Raw genomic sequence first — 20,858 nt, 5'->3', positions numbered from 1 at the left:
TAATGCTATGGTAAAAGCAACACTGTGAGTAATATTTCATAATTTGGCTATGAAGAAATTTTATTCCTGGTTTCCATTAGTTTACTGAAACTTCAAAGATGGTGCTCCACTTCTTCATTTACTTGGCTTTCATGTTATCTCTTCTAAATAAAGGAGTAAATATTTGTATAAGATGTTTTGGCTTTATGAGTTGGATTTGTTCCAGCATAACTTAGAAAGAAAAATGCAAATACTATGATTTTGGAGAGGTATCTGAGAGGTATTCTGCTGTAGCTTGAGGCCTTATTTTATTAGAAAATAGTTTTTGTTCCTATTTGAATACTTTTTTTCATTCTTCCTATTTGCTTTGGAAGTTTCATATTATTCTGTTATACAGAAAGAACAACTTTTTTAAAAAAATTTATTGTTATTTTTATTCAAAATAACTTTATGAGAAATTCTTAGCATGAGGACAATATTATCTATACTGCAATAAGGTTGGTACATGTCTGGAATCCTGAGCTTCTTCATTTATAAAAGCCCTCTTTCTTCTAACAGGATTCTTTCTTGTGGAAATACCAACTGATACATATCAAGCAAAGGACACTGAAAAAAACCATTCATTTATCAATACTGACCATCAGATCCAGCTGTAAGAATAGGCCAAAAAAAAAGCTATTTGCCTACAAAGAGACATCTGAGAGCTGTGAAACACTCCTACATCTGCTGCAGCGTTAGAGCAACAGGTCAGGGTTATCAGGTAACCTGTACCATTGTGGAGATACATTCAACCTCTACACTGAGATTCAGCCTCTACATGATGACAAGGCTGAGCTGTTTCTGTCCAGATATGATTTTATGCTGTCACTGCAATAAAAGAATTGTTCTATTAAAAACTTGGCTGAAGAGCAGAGTGGCAAGCAGCAACGTGCTGGTGAAGATGCAGCTTCAGGCTGCAGAGCTTTATCAAGTGGGGTGAGAGGCAGAGATGCTCCGTGGTGTTTCAACAGGACAGGGCAATGCAGGGAATGTACAGGAGCACAAGTCAGCCAGGAAAGGGTTACTGTCTACCTGCCTGGTGTATGACTCATGTCTGGAGCTAAAGCTGGCCTCTTGCTCTAGGATATGAAATAAAGAGAAAAATTGTCTGGAAAACTGTTGCATCATTTTGTTAGAGCAATAAATTGTTTTCTGGGAGTAGGGTCTGAACCAGTGCCAGGTGTGGTACTGATACCTGAGTGAGTGAGTGTTCTCCACTCAGCAGAGCCAGAAGTAAGCAGGAATGCCTGCAGGTTCAGGAAGGGCAGACAGGAGGTGGAGTGCAAGAGGACAGTCAGAATGAGTTTTTTCTATGCAGAGGACAGATTTATACATAGCAATGGCAGAAACATCTTGATGACGTTTGAACTCCAATCATAAACAAATGGGGAAGTTTGATCATATTTGTTCATATGAATATTTCATAAGCTCCAATAACCTGAATAGTTATTGTTTGCATAGTAAATCTCAGCCCCTCCAGCACATACATGCTCCCGAAACCTTTGAAGATTTCAGCAGGAGTGACCATGTCTGTTTTCAATAAGAGTCAAGGGAGCAGATGCGTGCATCAAAATGCCTTCAGAGACATCAGCCTTAAACTTTAATCTCATTGAATCTTGCTTGCTGCTTAGACTTCCCTTGCTTATAATGGTCAGAAAGGTTCAGGAATTCACCATTAGAATGTTCCCAACTTGATCTAATTTTTGCCAGAGACATTTTCTTTTTTTTCCTTTAATCATCTTTTGCACAAGTGGCATGATCTCACCTGCCTTTCTCTGTCCTGTCCTTGTCTCAACCATTTAAGTAAAATGAGTTGCTCAGCCCTTCAGAAATCCTGCCTAGGTGCCTGGCCCCTGTGGTCACTCTGTTAGTGACTAGATCTTGTAGGATGTGGGGAGAATAACCACTATGGGTTTTGCTGGGCTAATTCTCTCTGCAACATCAACATCGTAACACGAGATGTTATCCCTGCTGAAATCTGCTGATACTTGTACCATAATGACTTTTTGATCAAGCACCCACTGAACTCCCTCAAGGGAGTTCACCACGACAACAATTACATCTTGTAAATCCATGTGGTTCTTATACTATCAGCTGGATTGGTCCAATTGATGCTACTATTTATGTTGCTAGAGCTAATATTTACAAATATTTTGAGAGCATTAATGTTACAAGTTTTCAGATAGTGCTAAAAGCTACTTCACAGCAAAAATGACCCAAAATTTTGAAATTCTTTTATATAAAGAACAGGATGAAAGAAACAGCTTCTGAAAGGTGTCACAGAGGCTAGAAGTGAAAATAAGTTATTGCCTTTGTCGGGCCAACAAAAAGAGGATCATAGCAGACTTCCCAAGAGATAGGTTGATATTAGTGGAAGCAGCCTCTCTTGTGTGGATACAATTAGCTGAAGGGAGCCTTCGGCTTGGAATGGTCCAACACAGACAGATCATCATTGTATCACAGAGTGGTAACTACATATGGATTTGATCTGCCACCAAACCTAACCTGCATCTGCATCAGTTGTTAATGTAATTCACCCCATCAATTCAGAGTTCAGTAAAGCAAGTTTCTCACAAAAACTAAACTTTCACCTCTCTTCCTTTTATTTTTTTTATTTTCCTCTTCCTGCTTCAATGATTTTAATATGCCCCAGGTTTCAACACCTCAGTCAAGCAGTCCTGTGATATCTCAGGTTTAATACAATTTTGCCTTTCAAATATAACTACAGAGGTTTAGCTCACTAGAGTTGTCTGATCTATGTCATTGCAGATTTGCAAGCATCCAGTTAGCCAAAAGCAATGCTAAATGAGGAGCATTGATGGCTTTTTATTGATCCAGACAGTTCTGCTTTAAATAAAAAGGAGAAACACACCCTTACCTTCAAACTTGTATATTTGCATAGATACATATTCTATAATCTTTACAGGTCCAAAAATGGGACTGGAAGTAGGGAAAACACTATTTATTTATTTATTTATTTATTTATTTATTTTATATGAGGAGATTGACTGGTTTGGTTGGAGAAAAAAGCATGACTTGAAGATTTCCATAGAAAAGAACCAAATCCAAAAGCTTTTTAATAAAATAAAAAATGTTTGAAAACCTTCAGTTAATTTTTTTTTTATTGAATGAGTTATATTTATACTTTGCTATATGCAGGAACTCAAGTTTGAGACTGCCAAGAGCACAGGATGGGATCATGTGGTTATTGGCTGGTCTACCCTCCAGTACAACAAAGTCGTTATTGATGCTTTTGCTTTTGAAATGGTTCAGTGTATCCACACCAACCAACACTGGTTTGTGTAAATGCTCAGTCTGCCCACACACACCACTCACAAAATTCCAGACACTGCTCCTCCCTTTCTACACTGTGCTTGGTGTTATTCAGGATATTGCATTTTTAATAGCTTTTTAAGGAATAAAATTCCATTGTGTCCTGTTTCACTTAAATATTATGTTTGTAAAGAATTCTGAAGATTCTGAACAAAAGTTGAAATAATTTCAAAAGGCATCAAATACAGAAGAACGTATTCTTATCAATTTTTTTCCCTGAGTTTGACAACTTCTTAGATATTTTATTTATGATGTGGGAGACGGTGGTTCATCTCTCTGCTTCACTGCAAAACTATTTGTATTATCTTTGGCAAGTCAGTTAGGTATGGTGAAAAATGGATATACAACAATAAATATAAATTGAAAGAATATAATGAAATTAAAATGAAGTAAGAATAATTATGTAAACCATAGTAATATATAGTCACAAGCATAATATTGTAGCAGTTATCAATATATACCACGTCATAGTGAAGGCTATGTTACAAGACAAAATAAAGATTAGCACTGAGAAGCTATTTGAGTACTACTCTCCAAAATTTTTTTGGTAATCAAATGAGTTGCATCTCTCAGGGTTAACTGCATCAAACCCAACTGAGTTCTTAAAAAAAGCTGCATTGTAGTTGATAATTTGAATTGCTATCTTTGCTACTTGTTGAAACAGCTATTGAAGGACAGGCACTGTGAGCCCACACTGAGCAAAGTGGTTGATCCAACTGAGCTATATTTCTGTTTAATGCAGCTTTTTAAATAACAGAGAAGCTCTGTTGCAACAGACTTAACATACTGCTATTGAAATAATAATTCCTGGACCAAGCACTGCCAGAAAGGTTGAATGAGTGTGAAATATTGGCATCTCCTGTATCTGGACTCCAAGGATAAGACTCATCTCTCCAAATGCAGACAACTTGAGTTGTTCTATTGAGCTGCTTTCTGGCTAATGAAAGACACAGGCACTACCATCTCATGCTGCAATAATTTTCTATGACTTCTAGACCCTTTTTTTTCTGCTGTCTTTAAGGGCTCAGACAGAAAGCCCACATTTTAGATACTTAGAGTGGAAATAATGAAATCCCATGTTCTCCTTGCTTAGAGATCCGAAAAGGACAGCTGGAACCTACCACAAATAAGTTTGTAACCAACCTTCACAGAAAAAAATCAGTCTGCGTACTTGTCCAAAAGAGGTCTCATGTAAAACACTCTCAGATGCTTTAACTGATACTCTTGGGATAGTGTAAGTGTCAGAAATGTTACTGGAGAATAACAGCAAAAAAGTGTCTCTAGAAGTGCTACTTGCTGCCTCTTGTGTGTCTCATTTCAACATTGCGTGACAAGTCAGTGCTGCAGCTCTTGGAGCAGCCTTTTTATTCTGAAGCTATCATAATACTTTGTGACAATGGATTCAGTTCATGGGGACTGAGAATACATCTTCCTATTTTATCTGAAGCATCATGGACTTGGAATCACTGCTGTCCTAGAGGAAATCCTCCAGGGCAGCTGGAGGGGGGTCATGCAGCCTCTCCTGCATGTCTTTGTCCAACAGCACGTGTCTGCAGGGTCTAGAAAGACTGCCAAGCAAACTAACTCACTCCATGAAGTCTGAAGCATCAGGAGAGGTGCAAGGACTTCCTTTACCATGCCAGGAGGCCTCCTTCCAGGTTTTATCCAGATCTTTGGACAAATGCAGACATGTCAGCTGATCTAAAAAGCAAAATTCATTACTCTGAACTTTTTTTTTTTGACCAAAAGAGGTTCAAAGATTCTTTAAATCTTTGCTAGACTTCAGGGTCCTTATTTTGTCTGAAAGGAGTTTGTTCAGATGGCAGTTCTGTGTAATAAAGAACTGAAGACATAAGCGAATGGGAACAGGCAGAGAGAAGAGTCTTTTCAAGAAGTGTGGGTTGAATTGAAGGGCAAGATAGGAGTGAGTTTTTGCTAACTAGTCACTCAGCAAAACTCTCTGCAATTCTTTTACACCTATTTTCAGCCAGATAGGAAAACCAGCAATGGTTCTGGTAACAAAATATCTCAGAAGGATCTCTCAGTGAAAAATGTATTGCAGCTTAATCCTGTTCTCACTGGAGTCGGTGTCAGACTGCTACAGGACTGCAGGGAGGAGATAGGATGGGTTTGTTATGCAGCTAGCCATGCCATTAACACGTTCAAAACATAACTTCTCCTTGTAAAGGGAAACCTACTGAAGGAAATGTAGCTGTCTTCTGTTCATTTAAAACAATAAAAGGTTTTCCTCCATCTGTCTCCAGTGACTTACTTCATCTGTGTGAATTTTCAGTCCTTTATAGACGTGTGAAGAGAGTAATTTTAGTTTATCTTAAATTTAGTTAATGTTATCCTTTAAGGCTTTAAAATACCTTTGAAAATCTGTATCAAAGTAGAAACACAAGAAGAGTTCTGATTGAATAGTTCTGATGTTTGAAACAAGCACAAACAACGAAATCCTGATTTCAAAGACAAACCTGTTCAACAACATTTTCCTGATAAGGAACTAAGTTTTTCATGTTTTCATTGAATTTCACTTGAGTTCCTTTTGGCTGCATTCAGTAAGTTTTTGACCTGTGTTTATTTTTAAATAATGTGTTGAATGCTTCTTGGTTACTTGTGTAGGCATTAAAGGAATGCAAATAATGAAGAATAATGATAATTATTTGCTGTTCCCTAGAAAGGTTCAGGAAGACAATTTTGTTGAAAAGAGCTGTAAATAAGTCTCTGAGAATAACAGCCAGAATCCAGAATATGCCTGGGGACTGTGTCATAGGAGTAACATTTTCCACAAACTCATCAGTGAGGTTCTAAGAGCTGTTTTCTGTTTAGCAGAACACTGCTCCTCTGTCTTTTAAAATTATTTCTGCTTTCACTAAGCCTGACATTTTTTTCTCTTTTTTTTAATTATCAGATTGAAACTGTACTTTATTTCTTCTATTATAAGACACTGTCATTTAGAATCAGAACTGGATCACTATTTTCTGTAAAATAAATCCCACTTATAAAGTTCTATGTATGTATGTATGTAAGAGATAAATTATTTCTTGACCCCAGGGGTGAAAAGTTTTCCAGAGCCTCAATGTAGCATGCAAATCAGAATCAGTTCCTGAAAAACAAAGATACTATCTACAGCTATTTAAATCACTTTGTTCTGTATATTAAGCCTATCAAGAACATAGAGGCTGATCTTGATCTAAACTTGATTTCCAGCCATGGCTGGCTTCAGTGTAGTTGTAGGGAGAGATGCTGTGTTTCTGTGAAAGGTTTCTTTCTCCCTCATCTGAATTGTAGAAACATTTGGTCACCCACAAAGTGACCACTTACCGTTTTAAAATTTGATTCTATTCTTAAATTGCTATAATAGCTCCAAAGCTACATGAGGGCTTCCTGAAAAAGGAAATTATCTAGCTAGTCACATTTCAGTTGGAAGTGTAATCTCAACATTTTGTGGAGGATGCTGCATGTTTTGGAGCGAAAAAGGAAATGAATTCTGGAAATGAAACTATTTTAAACAACTATAGGCAGTGTTGGTCTCCGCAAATATTACTGTCAACACATGAAAACCAAGGAATTTGTTCTGTACATAAATTCATAGAAGAACTTCAGAGCAAATGATAAAGGAAGTAAACAACCTTCTCCCTTATACACGATCCTTCAGCAGTCTTTTGAATTCACAAAGAACTCTAAGAACTCTTTCAAGTCTTCTGCCACGTAAACTTCTCTAAAGTGCCTGAAAATGTCTCCTTTCTCTTATTTCATAACTCTATGGGTAAATTTAATGGATGGAATAGTAGTTTTGTTTAATTGGATTTCAGACATTTGAGTCCCAACAGGAATATACTTCTTTTACACATGATAATGTTTTAGTACTTTTCCCCCCAATTATTGGCAGTAAATTCACGATGTTCCTCCAAATCAGTATTAAAGAAATATTATTTTTATCAGTTCTGGCTGCTACTTTCCATGTCAATTGAAGAGACATTTAATTGGAATGTCTTAATTACAATCTACAGATAGCCTGGACAGTAACTTGTGACGCAAAAATGTGAAAGCCTGATCTGATTTCTACCAAAAAATGTGTAAGCCACATCTGTTATCTACCAAAATCTTTGGGCTACTGTGTTAAAGCCTGTAATAGTCTCTTATATGCTTCATTCTTACTAACATTAGTTGAGCCCCCATTTGCTGACCATGCTGTGCAGTATATTGAAATGAAGAAGATCCATACTGACATCACAGGATTAAGTCTCACTGATGTGTAATCAGTTATTTTCAATGCAAGTATAGCAACTAGCAATCTTATCAGAAAAGATATTACATTCCACAACATATTTTTTTCGTGTCTGAAAACATTAAACAGGCAACTTTACAAAGAATCTGGAACTGCAATTTCTATACTTAATGGTACAGTATTTTCTAAAATCCAAAATAAAATTTTACAGAAGATAAATAAACACAGAAATTGTGTTTATAATTAAAATAATGAGAGGAATTGAGTCAGATGAGACTATCACTAAAAAATTAACACATTGCTAAGACAATGTTCTTATGTTAGTTTTTTGCCAAATTCTTCTGGGGAAATTCCTAGCTTTGAACTTTCTTCCTCATTTTAACCTGTCGAGATGAATTTCAGAGATGCAAATGAGCATAATTTGAAGTGAAATTTCTTTTGCACTGCAAAGTTACTCTCCTTATCAATGTGAGTCTGAAAATTACTCACATCAGGAATATTTCCTCAAATGTATAAATACTTCATAACTACACCATTAAAATGAATAGATCCATAGTAATTAAAAACTACTTTTCCAAAGTACCATAGACTCCTTTAGGTAAATAATGTGCAGCTCTGTTTCAAACGACTTTCAAATAATATTTATCCATGTCCCATCCTGCTGAAATACTGCAAAACCCCTATACTCTCCACAAGTCATTTAGTCCTGTGTGTACTGATTCAGTTTGCAATCATATTTGCTTCTTAAGACATAGTTACAGTATTAAATGTGCTGCTGCTTTCTTAGCTACCAGGAATTGCTGAGTAACTCAAATGCATGGACCAAGGGATGATAACATACCTTACTATGGTTCTGTGTCACAGAGATACACCCATGCTGATTTTGGGCATGACTTATGAAGTCCTTGAATTAGCATCCATTGTAAAGCAATTTTTGGCTTCATTGTGAAGTAAATAGCAATAACTATTATTATTATTACTATTATTATTAATATTAATATTAATATTAATATTGTTATATCATTATTATCAATAATAATAATTTGATAGGACACAGAAGGAACATAAGAAAGGAAAAATCCATTTCACAACAAGATGTAACTAAAATTTCAAAGACAGATATGTGATTTGATATCTTTGGAATGTACTCCTAAAATAACACTATATTTTTATTGTTTGTTGATTTTTATTTACCAATATGTCTCCTGTGCTCTAATAAATCTTTCATGAAGTTTTTGCAATCTAAAGGTCTTTAAGACCTGCAGATTTGGTCAAACTGGGCCTAACCTGTTCCAGATTGGGATTAATCCTGCCATTTCAGGATTACACACATGGATATTGTTACCCAAGACTGACATCCCATGATCTCTTAATAGTTAAAGGAGTGGAAATCTCCAGGAAGGATTAAAATTTTATCCTAAAATAAGATAAAATTAGCCAGATATCTTGGCCTCTTTATTTACCTCTCTCTGTCTCTGCCATTCTCCAGTCCTAAATCAAATTCTTGTCTCTACAGATCCAGCTTGGAAGCATGCTGTGGCACTTCTAGGGTGCCTTTTATCTGATCTGTGTTAGATGTCTTCTTCAGAGTGAGATGAACCATGCCCTACAAATAGCTACTTCTCCCCATTGACTATAAACAAGATTTAAATGACCCCTGTAGGCAGCTACTTTTGGCCAGATGATTGCCGTAGCACACATAGCTGGGGCAGAGTTAGATCATTTCAGAATAATGAACATCCCCAGTGGTTTACACATCCCCTCTGGGGCTGTATATAACCTCACATTTATTGAAGCTGTTCTCATATACACTAGCAGCCAAACTGGCACTAGGATCAAGGGAGAGCAGAGATACCCTAAATCAAACCTCATATTTCTACTTCTGGCCAGTCCTGAGAGCAGGTCACATTCATTGAATCCATGCTTTATGAGATATACATCTGAACTCAGGATAAACTTTATGCAAACCCACATTTTTTCACAGGATAAATTCATGTGTTGTGCCGGACTCAAGTTTGATGGCACACCAGTCTGTAGAACCCAAGGATGATTTTGTGCAAGTTTGGCCAAGTTTTAGATAAAGCCTAGATAGTAGAGACGTAAAATATAAGTTTGTGGTGTTTTGTGAGGTGGGGGAAATTTTAGGGGAAATCAGACTGTCTTTTCACAAAATTGCTTGTGAAAACTATCAAAGAGCAGTCTAGCCATCACATACTTATTTTCATAATTTGCTAACACTAAGCTGTTAAGGAAGATTGAGACAATGTAATGACTTACTAGTTTTTGGGTTTTTTGATTTCTCATCCCTCATTAACTCCATCTGTAGTTCTTCAAGCAGCATAAAAGAGAGTAGTATGATCTTCATATTAAGCAGATAGAAAACAGAAGGCATCAGAATGTTTCCTAAGGATAGCAAACAGGCCCTGGAAAAATCAGAATTGCAAAACCTGTTTTTTTAAGCTCTAGGCCAGGCTTCTTTACATGAAACAGCACCCCTTACACTGGAACTAATATAAAGTGTGTGTACATGCATTCAAGAATGTCTAAATCTTCAGGATGTTGACATGACAGCATTTAAATTTCCAGCCTAAATTATATTCCATTTCCATTGCATGGTGTCATAAAAGCTGGTAGAGAATATGTTTTCAGACAATGAATTGCTTTCAGTGACGTAGCACCTGAATATATTCCTGAAAAAATTGTATAGGTTATGAGGCTGAGCAGATCCCAATGTTGCTAATTACCCTGAGTCGTTGCTGAATTATTCTAATCAGTGCTCAATATATTGCATGGCAAAATTTGGTGCTCTAGGCTACATCCTACATGATTTTTTCTTCATATCACAGGTGTAGGCATAGATACAAAATAATATAATGTTGTGACATGACTCCTCACTCAAGTTGGCAGTATTCAAAAGCAGAGAATGAATGAAACCCCAGATAAAATTAAGTGTTTAGAAATGAGTATTTAATGAAAAATAAATAAGGGGGCAACTGAGACCATACTGTTTAGACAGGTAGAAAAATGATTACTCTTTGAAGAATGAAATTATTGAGGTAAGAAATACAGGATATGAATCATATAGTACAGTTGCAATAAACTCAGAAAATCACCCAGTAAAGGAACAGAACTTAAATAAACTATCTGTGTTTAGGGGGGCTCCAAAGCTTCAGACTTAACAGCTCAAGAGCTTTGTACTTCGCTTTTAGAGACTGCTGAACTCGTTAAAGGGGTTTGGAAAAACATGTTTAAAGAGCATTTAAAAAATGAGAGCTTGCATATGCCAAGCATTACTCCATGGAGACTTGGAAAGGCCAGGAAATAGGCTCTGCAGAGAGGCCACCTTGCCCTGTGGGCAGTGTGTGCTGTCCCCAGGCTGCACACAATCCCTGCACTGTCAGGGGCAGCTGCACCATTCTGGTGGAACAGCAATGGGAACTGGGTTGGGCTGGAGCTGTAATATTCATTTCTTCCCTGGCTTTGTCTTGTGTGAGATACAGTAAAGCCGTGAGATGTTTTCTGCATTTCATGTGAGTGATGTCCGGTAGCAGCTCAAGGGAGATGAACAGAGCATCTCCCTGTCCACATATGACATTCATGCTGCAAGGCAGTAATTTAAAAGTCATTCTGTCTAAGGTAATACAACTACACTGTCTTTAGATTAGGCTGACTTGCAATCTAGGTTTGATTTGAGATCTTGGAGCCAAGTGACTTGAATATCTTTAACTTTACAGTCTGTGCAGCTAAAGCTTGACAGGGATGCTCTTGGCTTTCCCAGAGCACAGTTAGAGCACAAACAAAGACATGGGCAGAGGAGGAACAAGGAGTTAGTTTAGAGAACAAGATCTCTAAACTAAGATCTCTAAACTAAGATCTAATCAAAAATCATAATGCAGATCCATTCTTACCTCTTCTTTAACACTTTTAGATTTATAATGAAAAATCTATGAAAATTTCAAAATTGTAAATTTGTTATACTGAAGCTTTAGATACACTTTTCATGAGGGTTAAAATGTGTTTATTTTATGGAATCAAAAACGTATAAACCCCATATTTTATGTCTTGTTATTGTAGAAAAAATATTTTATTTCTAAGCCAGAGAGCTTTAGACAGATATAAAGTAATCTAATGTGTAACCCCTCATTTTTTCACTCAACAATGTTGTCCTTAACAGCCTGTTCATTCCCTTTCCCACTTTCTCTAAGTCTCCTGTATATTGTGCTGTGCAAACCCATCCACAAAAGCAACAGCCTTTCTCCACTGGAGTTACTCAGCCATTTCTGCTGTCAAGTCCAGTGTCTCCTTTTGCTTCACTCAGCTGTGCTGCACACAGGCACCCATGGCAAGGGTACATAATGGTATCGGTGTTTTCCCTGCCAGCTTCTCCGCTCTCTCCTTACTCTTTCCTATCCTTTTTGATTTATGTTGATCTCCTACATTACTAGGCTAAAGATTGTGTCATTTGCAGTATCCTGACCTTGGGCACTTGAAAGAAATGTGTTGGCTCCTGAAAAATAATGAGCTTGGGTTTAGAAATATGCATTTGCATGATCATGTTTACAAATTTTGCCCTCTTCAATTTTACATGAGACTTTACAGTTAACATTTTAACCATGAGGGCTAAGCCGAGGCAGTTTTTACATGAAGGCTGAGATTCTTATGTAAAAATATGACTCCAGGAGCTGAAGGTTAGAGAAAATATCAGATATCCCAAAATCCATGATTAAATTAAAATGCATTATTTATTTGTTTTGAGGAGACATCTGTCTGCATACTGAGATTTTACTCTATCATTATTTATCCTCCAGGATCCTATAGCTCAAAAGTTTTTTTTTGTCTGAGTGCTTTATCTACTGATCAAGAGATGATAGATGCATAAAAACCAATGCACTGATGAAGTTCTTCTCTCTTTGAGGATGAGGAAGAAATATCAAAACTATCATCCTTTCAAAGTTATTTTGTACTTTGGCAGTTAGATATGAAAGGAAGAGTCCAGTGCAAGTTAGCAATCTTTTGGCTGATTTTGTTACCACAGCTAAAAAACGGTCTGCAGAGAGTGAAAAGAGGCTTCCTAGATAAGACTGAATTTTTTTTCTCTGAAAACCTGTGATGTAGAACTCTGAGAGGAGACAGTGTTGGATCTGGACCTCAGACATGATAGAAAAATTTTTCTGCATCCAGAGAGAGTGCAAATAAATGGGAAAACAAATAGCTCACATGCTTGTATTACTATTCTATATAGAGGATTTAATTCTGGAAGTCTGGTGTTACAGTGGTAGCAAGTTCAAATTTGATTTATGGCATTTCTTTTTAATAGTGGAAGGGAAGGAATCTAACATAGTGAGTTCTTGAAGGTGTCTAACTAAAAAGAACAGCCTGAGAAATGTAGCTATAAGCGAATATATTTTTTAATTCCCTCCACCCATCTAAATGATAATCATAAATTATGCAAATTTAAATTTAGATTTTTCCTTCTACATTGTCAAACTAATCCCATGTATTTCAAATACTTATGATTAAAACATGAAATAATACTCTCAATAATTTTAGTGGCAATATGCTATGCATAACATCAGATATACATCAATAAGCTATGCATAACATCAAATACATGCAGCTTATAATTTTTTAGGAACAAATGAATAAATATTAGAGGTAAAATCCAAATGGACAGATTTCAATTCTGGGTCAGAAAAATTTACAGGAAAATCAATATACCAGGTTTAATGTGATTTAAAATATTCCAAATACTGTAAAATACATGTAAGACACTGTATTTAGGACCTTGTTACTTTTGCTGCATTATGCAGCGAAGGTTAGTGCAGAAAATCAATGTGGTGCATAGAGTAAATTCTTCCAAATAAAGATCAAGTTGTACCATCAGTAAAAGTCCTTACATTCACCCCTCCTATCAAGTTATGCAAAGAAAACATCTGCTTGAACACTCTAGATGCAGCTCTGGCAAGAGAACCTATACATTATCCTACATGATGAACAGTGAAGTGATTCACAGAGGCAGAAAGAACAACACTATGTAATTTCAAAGAAGAATGGGAAACTGATGTTTTAAATGATGATATGACAAAATGATTAGGCTGAGTGGAGCTAAGTTATACCCAGTATCTGGCACTGGAATGCAATTTCAATTCAACAGCAGAAGTGCTCTTGTGCTCTTGTGAGTACTTGAAAAAGATAAAGATCAAAAGGTGGTGGGTTAGGCTACAGCAATCTTGTAAATAAAATTCCAAATCTGGATGAGCAGCTTCCAGTTGCTCTTAGCTTTTTGGCCTCTTTTCATTCCACCCAAAATATATCTGCAAAGATTTTCTATGTTGCTCTTTCCTTGTTTCCTTTCACATTAAGTTCAAGCTTCTCTTCCTCACTTTAAAACACTTCACAGGTCCACCCCTGTTTGCACCACTGCCCTCCTCACCTCTTCCTCTCCCTGCAGCCTGCCAGCTCTCCTTTTCTGACTGCCCTCTTTGTCTTCCAAACCTACTGAACATTTTGCCCCTTTATTACTATGCCACCCTGTAGCTCTGGAACAGCCTGCTGATTATTCCAGGTCAAACAGCTCCTCTGCTGCCTTTAAAACCTTCTTTGAAAATCCCTCACACTTATGTTTTGGTATGTCAGGGAACAGACTTCTTCCTTCGATTTGATGCATAGAGGGATAACTTCCTTGTATAATTCCTGGCAGCCTGCAACCTCACAGGGAAGGAGATAACAAGCCAGAGTTCATGAATGAAGGTGTACAGGGTGTCAGTGTTCAGCAAACTGCCACAGTGCAGGAGTGAAGGCAATTTAAACAAGTGGAATTAAAACAAGATAAAGGGTGTAGGGACATGGTCACACTATTTGTTTCCCTCTTGATTTTTTAAAATTTAAACCATAGCTTGCTTGGAAGCCAGCATAAAGAACTCCAATCAACATATGACATAAATCAGCTGCTATCAATTAATAAATTACTCAGAGCACTTTCCATCAGCACATGTGAGAGCATTATACAGGACTGTTTCTACTTTGAAGAAGAGGAGATGGAAGCACAGGGATGTGAGATCCATTTCCATGGACACATCAGTCTGTAGCAGAGAAACAGAAGTAAAGCCAGGTCCTCTGAATTCCAGTTTTGAGGCCTATCCACTACAGTATGTGGCCAACTGCCCAGTGTATCCTACTTCCTAGCAAAGCTTTATAACTGTAGTAGGTGACAAGAGAACAAAATTCAGTAGTCAGACCATGAGGCCAGTTCTCCTATCGCGTTAGAAGTAGTTTAGGAACTAAGCCATAAAGTCCAGAAAAATCCTCTAAAGAAAAGCATACAAAAGATTTTTGTATTTTCTTTGCCCCAACCCCCTCACTAATTGAATTCATATTTTTATAACATCTGAGTAACTAAATCCCCTAAATGGGTTCTTTCCTCTAAGAATGAAATGGAAGTCAGAAACATTTCCTCATAAAATGTTAGAAACAAAAATCTATCTCTTCATGGATGAAGAATCATTATCCCCAGTTAGTGGATCCTGCCCATTGCTTTCTAGTTTGAATGTCTAGATTCAGTAGGAAAAATGGTTTTGATTTGGACACCATTGGAGCCATTAGGAGAAAAATATATTTGGAACATGAGAAAATCAGATAATGTATTCATTTGCATTCATTTATGAGTTCCTGTAAAATGGGCAGAAATCTGAAATGAAAGCACCCATTTTACACAGCTATAAATAAACTGGAAATGCCACCCTGCTGACAGAAAAAACTCATAGGGCTCTTTATTTTTGGTTTGCTACTGAAGAAAAGCTCTTGCCTTTCACATATGCTTTACAATGAAACTGTGTTCAGGCTACATAGTGTTATAAGGTCAATATATATATATATATATATATATATATATATATATGGAAAATAAAGCTTGTGGAAGACATATGAACAATTTCCTTTGTTTAATACAGAGGGGTTTTTGGATATCCTACGAGAATGTAGTGGTGGTTTGATTTTGAGAATGAATAAAAACATGACCTTTTGAGAACCAGAGGTTAATCTAACACAACAGCATCCAGAGGAGAAGTTATAACTACTCAGAAGCCCCACAGAATAGCCTGAGGTAATAACTGGCAAACAGTGAAGAGAGTGGACCAAGTAGGATAAAAACATTTTATTTTTGATAAAAAATATATTTCAGGCTGGTATGTAACCTTGAATTAAGCAGAGGTTACGTACCCTGTCAGGAAGTTGCATATAGGATCTGTGCTTAGGTCTCTCGGGTTCTCAGGCAGTCAGGAGGAAAAACTAGCCATTCTGTTACTTTCAGGCTTTTTATTAGATGTTAAGATGGACATAAATAGTTCAGCCTACCAAGTGGGTTTTATTTTTACAGTAAAGACATGGCTATTGAAGTTTTGCTGTTGAAAGTTAGTTTCCAGAATATGCAGTTCATGCCATAATTAACAGAGAAGTGAGCAAAGTCCCTGTAAAAACTGAACAAGCTGAAGTGTAACTGAAGCAGGTAAATCCCCATCCATCACAAGAAGTGTGGCCAGCAAGTCAGGGAAGGTGTTTCTCTCTACTCCACTCTCATGAGACCCCACCTGGAGTTCTGTGTCCAGCTCTGGGACCTGCAATAAAAAAAAAGGTTGTGGACAGGTTTGAGTGGATCCAGAGGAGGCCACAAAGATGTTCAGAGGGCCTGAGAACCTCTCCTATGAGAAAAGACTGAGAGGGTTTAGTTCATTCAGAAGGAGAAGAGAAGGCTCTGGAGAGACATTGAAGCACCTTCTAATTACTTAAAGGGAGCCTGCAAGAGAGCTGGAGTTGGCCTTTTTACAATGGCATGTAGTGATGAGGGTGAATGGCTTTAAACTGCAAGAGGGTGGATTAGGATGAAAAGCTTTACTGTGAGGGTGGAGAAACACCAGAACAGGCTGGGAGAGAAACTGTGGATGTCTCATCCCTGGAAGTGTTCAAGTGCAGTTAGATTGGGCTTTGAGCAGCCTGGTCTAGTGGAAGATGTCCCAACTCTGGTGGGTTAACCCTGGCTAGATGCCAGGTGCCCACTAAAGCCACTGACAATGCCTTGGCCATGGTGGGTCTGTCTTGGAGTCACCGGCACAGGCTCTGTTGGACCTGGGAGATACTTTTAGCAGCTTCTCACGAAAGCCACTCCTGTAGAATCCTCCCCCACTACCAAAACCCTGCCATGCAAACCCAATATACCTGCCCATGGCAAAGGGGTTGGAACAAGATGATCTTTAAGGTCTATTACAACCACACCATTCTATGATTCTATGAAATCCAGTAGATTATAATTTTGACTAATTTTAATTAATTATCTTTGAAGTAATATTTAACAATATTAAAATGTTAAAATATCATTCTGAAACATAATAACACCAAATTTGGTATTGTGATGTTACCAGCTAGCAATCTTAATGCTCCTAAGTCAGAGCTCATGGCAAGTAATAATAATAATTAGTAATTATTATAATAATAAGCAATAGTAATAATTTCATCTATAACTTTACCATTTTTCTAAAAAGTTGCATCTTTTTTCTGAGTTTCATGTTAATGGTTTTAGGTTTCTACCAGGCTATCTTTTCGTATGAAGCCCATGGCACTACTTTAAAACATTTATCAGTCTGTCACATTGTGTTAAAATTGGTCATTGTATTCCAGGCTATTTAGAGGCCATACAGGCAGATACATAGAAGTCACTCTTCAGTTTCCTTAGAATTCAGCCTAAAACCAGGATCTGGAGTTCCTTACTTTCTCTTTTATTCCAAAATTAATGACCTATCTATGAAAAAATGCTTGAGTAGATAGCAACCTACATTATATCAGAAATGTGATGCTTGGGGGAAAAGAGTAAGAAATATTTCTGAAGAAATTGAATGTCTAATTTAAAAGAAAGTCCCCGTTTGCATCCACAGTTAATGAAAAATAAAATCTATCAGTACTGTCAAGCTAATTATCTGGGATTTAATGTACTTTTAATGTTTTTAATTGTGTAGATAATTCTATCTGTAAGATCTCTTTTGTTGTCTTCTCCTGGAACTCCTGGGATAACATTTATTTCAGCTTTCATTAGGCTGTATAACTTTGATGCAGATTATTATGCTTTTTCTTCAGTTATATAAACAAATTATCTATATTAACACTGTACAAAATAAAAATAACAGAAAAAATCTTTTTGGTTTGGCAAATTAAATAGCAGAGTGCAGTTCAAGAAACAAAAGTCTTGCAAGGTTAAGTAATTTGCTAGGTTACCTTAAACAAACTACTTCCATTTTATCCTCTATAACATGGGGATAATGAAAAGGATTCCTCTGTGAAGTGAATTAGGATTTACAGATGAAGAGCAACAAGAAAAATATAGTTCATGTTTATGAACTTATTTATTCAAGTATCAAATATGTGAAAAGTGATACATTGCAAAGTTTTGTGAATGTTAAAATGTTTTGATCCTTCCAGAAAGTAGCATATGAATTTAATACTCCAATCCTATTGCTCTTTAAATATATGTTCCATTAAAACTGCAAAAATACACAGGTTGTCTGAGAGGAATGATCTTAGATTATTTATACTGATAAATTGGAATAGACCTGAACTCTGGATGGAAGATGGAAGGCTAATTCTTCTGCCATGTGGTTTGGAATAACTATTACCTCACTGTCTCAGAGGTTGGTCCCAAGTGATCATTATGGTTGTGCATCACAGAGTATCCCCCATGGCTCATTAATTAGCTGAGAGGTTAGAGAGACAACTGAATTGTTATTAAAACAAAATAGCTGAGAATTGCTCAAGTAATAGCAAAAAAAGAAATCTGGAAGGAATTGGTAATGGATCTTATTAAGATCTTGAGAACCACTAGAAAGATTCTTATTCTCTGCGGGAAAAACAAGTGGGAGCAATTGGTCACAATTTGGCAAACAGTCATTAATTATTCTGAAAAGCAGGCAATATGGGATAGACTTTTAATTTTATGTACCTTTTAAAATGGTAAGTAAAGGAAAATGTAAAAAAAACCCCAAAACTTTAAGAATTGGAATTTATTGGAATATGTGGGAAATGCTTTGTGCCCAAGATAAACTTGACAGCAGAGAATGTTGGGGTCTCTGCTGACTTACAAACAGACTTGCAGGAGAGAATATAAAAAGATTTTTTGACATGCTAGTTTCTGGACAGGTGACTATTCAAGGATTTTAATCTGTATCATTAAGCACTCCCCACTTACGAATCTTTCTATTGTACACAAAAACAAAAAGCAATTCCTTCATAAGCTATGAACCTGTCTTGAACAATGAACTGTGAATTGATATTATTCCATGGAGTATCAAACGCCACAGACATTGCTCATAGTACAAAAATTATTTTACCTTTATTCCATTTAGGAATAGAAATTAACTTCCACTCTAGATTGAAATTTTCCTTGCCTTTGACTTCAAAGTTTCCATTGCAACACTCCCACCCCACACCCTCTAGACTCTAATAAAGAATAATAAACTATTATATTTAAGACCAATCTTTGAAACTGCCTTGGAAAGTAGCATGTAGTTTTAATGACACTTTAATTTGTTTCCAAACATGAAGAAGATAAGAGAGACTACTAAGTAAGAAAGCTGGAGTTGCAAGATAAATACAGGATTTTTAGTGAGGTATTCCAAATAGGGCTTCTTGCAAGCCTGCAAATTAAGGTATTCACTTATCGGTGAAGGTAAACATTATCCTAAATACTTGTAACATTAGGTGCAAAAAATTTTCTAAACATAGAAGAAAAAAACCAAACCATTGACCAGAAGGCAACTTGAAGTAAGAATTCTTAAAATACACTTACAAAACATTCCATACATTTCAAGGATTATAAGTGGAATTTATTTGGTACACATAGAGAAAAATCTACAGCTGAGGCACAAAAGATATGCTTTTCCCACTTAAAGGACACTGATACGTTCATGGGTAATGTTTCCTTTAAATCATCAATTTAAATATTGCTTTTCATTTTTATGCTCTTTGATGGTAAGTGTCCTTATTCTTTTATAGTCATATTGATAATGATGGCAGTTTTATACTACCTTCATATAATGATCCAGGAAACATTGAAACTAGTGGCTAAGTCCAGTATGTGCCATGAATATTATCACCTATTGCAATTTTAATGAGGAATATTTCTAATGTTCTATTTCTATTCAGACAATTTTGAGAAAGGCAAAGGGATATGAGGGTCCTTGTAGTCTTTTCATTAGCACCACAGATAACACTGTATTTCAGATTTGATTGTGGGATATGGGGAAATCTTTGCAGCTGAACATCTTCTTTTCCTAATCAGATTAGGGATATTCTTGTCTGCATTTTTAAACTGTTAAAATAGGAGATTTTATAGTGAAAGATTTTTATCTTCTAACCACTATATCCATCTGAGATGCAACTCATCACTGCAGTGACAATTAATTTGAACAGATATTTCTTTAAAAGACGTCAAGCCAGATTTAAAAAAATTTCTTCACAGCCAACTTAATTTTTAAGTATTTAGAAATGATGGAGCTACCCATTAGCTACCCACTTGCTTTATTAGTTATGTAAATATTTTTCAAATATTTTATTAAAATATTTATTTTCTAGCAGAGAAGCAAGCCAGAAAAACCAAACAAGGAGAAATAGTCAGAAAGAAATGATGTGACTCTTACAAGTGTAAATGAATGACCAAATCAGGATCCACACAAATATATTTAACTCTCAAACAAACTGCCCTGTGATTTGTTTCATGGTCTCTTGTTAACCAATATCCAGTACTTTCATAGGGCTACAATTTGACCCCAATTTGTAGCTGTAACTTTATACTGGAAAAGCAAAAAGGCCGGAGATGGGAAGCAGGAGTTGGCAACCTGATTGCATCCTGCTCAATGCTAATAGCTATACATTTATTCATTCCAATTAATCTTAGGCTTTTGAGACATTTAAATTGGGAGCCAAGTGCCTCAAAGCTGTTTCTATGGTCAGTGGAGAGATGCAAACCCTTTTAATGGCAATACAGACTGAATTTCTGTGAGGTCACTGAAGCCACCTCTTACCTGCACTACCTTCAAGGTGCCTGTTTCTGTTCCCTGGACCTGGGAACTTGTTAAATTGGCACCTGCAGCTGGGAGACTCAATCCTGCCCTCAGTGCCCCCAGCACCTGTGTGCTGAGCTCTGCAGATGGGACACAGAGAGGACAGGCAGCTGCAGTCTCCTGCAGGGCTTAGGGAGAGGACATTCTGTCCACCTTACTCAGCTCACTGAGGA

Source organism: Camarhynchus parvulus, chromosome 1A (assembly GCF_901933205.1).
Source record: "Camarhynchus parvulus chromosome 1A, STF_HiC, whole genome shotgun sequence".
Taxonomy (NCBI): Eukaryota; Metazoa; Chordata; class Aves; order Passeriformes; family Thraupidae; genus Camarhynchus; species Camarhynchus parvulus.
This window is presented reverse-complemented; position numbering follows the sequence as displayed.